This window comes from Nannospalax galili, unplaced genomic scaffold (assembly GCF_000622305.1).
Source record: "Nannospalax galili isolate Female #2095 unplaced genomic scaffold, S.galili_v1.0 scaffold54, whole genome shotgun sequence".
Classification (NCBI taxonomy): domain Eukaryota; kingdom Metazoa; phylum Chordata; class Mammalia; order Rodentia; family Spalacidae; genus Nannospalax; species Nannospalax galili.
Window position 1 is genome coordinate 7633123 of NW_008341028.1, and position 1413 is coordinate 7634535.

The 1413-nt window shown below is 39.5% G+C and overlaps 1 protein-coding gene across 3 annotated transcripts in view; it reads right to left on the reverse strand.

Moving 5' to 3' along the window:
• The window catches only part of Aagab (alpha and gamma adaptin binding protein), a 60419-nt gene that overhangs the window by 58204 nt on the left and 802 nt on the right, over window positions 1-1413 (reverse strand). The gene's annotated exons all lie outside the window — the stretch shown is intronic.

A 1413-nucleotide genomic window follows, 5' to 3' on the forward strand; every position in this document is an offset into this window, starting at 1 on the left:
TTATTTTGATATATCACAGTGAAAGATTTATCGTCCTCTTTTTTTCCAAAATTTGTAAAAAAATGTAAAAAAAAAAAAAAAAAAAAAAAAAAAACAAAAAAAAAAAAACAAAAAGAAAAGAAAACTAATGATTACATGATGCCTTAACAGGGTGTTTGCAAACTAACGTCTAGCTTTCAAAACACCTGTTCAGAGGCTGGACTGATGACTCAGCAGTTAAGAGCACTGACTGCTCTTGCAGAGGACCTGGCTTCAGTTCCCAGCACACACGGCAACTAACAACTGTCCATAATTATCCAGAGGATCCAACACCCTCTTCTGACCTCTGTGGGCACTGCACACAGGTGGGGCACTTACATGCAGGCAAAACTCACACACATAAAATTAAAAAATAAATTTTAAAATAATACTAATAATTCCTATCACTTATCCAATGTTTCCCATGTGGCAGCCTCTGGATTAAGCACAATCCTGCAAATATTATCCTCATTTTACAGATAGGAAAACTGAAGGATATCAGTGACTTGCCAGCAATCATACAGAAGAGTCAAACCATACATTTAAAACAAAAATCACTGAGTTATATACAATTCACCTGCACAGGGCCGTTTAGTCTCTAGAGTCGGTCTGTGATCCAGTTCCACAGCTCTTTCCATCTCACTAGTCTCTGAACTGTTTCAGTTTTTTAGTTTGGGAGCATATCTGAGTGGCAGAGTCCTGTGCTTAGCATGTGCAAATTTTTTTTAAATAAAAAAACAGAACAAAAAATGGAACAAAAACATTTATAGAGCCATGCTTAGGGTCCAGAAGCAAATGCTCTAGGTACAGGAATTCTCCAAACTAATGTTGTTGGGAAGCCTATGCCTCCGGAGAAAATCAAGACATTATAACTCTAAGAAGAGGGGAAGGGGGAACAAGCCCTATATACGCCCAGAGCTCTCGCCTCAAAGGGAATAAGAGTTTATTCTGGGGCCAAAAATGAGTGACCATGGCCTGTGAACAGGAATTCAGGTTGCCCCAAATTGCATGTTCCAACATGGTAACAATTTCATGAAGTAACCAGAACAAAAGTAGCCATAAATCAAGGTGCTTTAAAAATGCATAGGTGGGATCAGCAGGTAGGTGGGTTACAGCAAAGTGGGGAAGTCTCTGCTGAAGCCTCAGATACTCAGATCTGATGACATTCTTAGCCTTTGGGTTGGTGGAAGCTAGGGATGTGTTTGTACATTCCCGAAAAGACGTTAGGTTAGACATAGAGGTGGACAATAAATGACTATTTAGTGGGCTAAAGTCAGCCCAGAATAATTTGGCTCCAGACCTGCCACACTCAAGGTCTCCACAATCACAAGTTCGGGTTGGTCAGCCCTTTAGAACGTTTTACACAGGTGCACCATTTTTTCTTTTTTTTTTTTT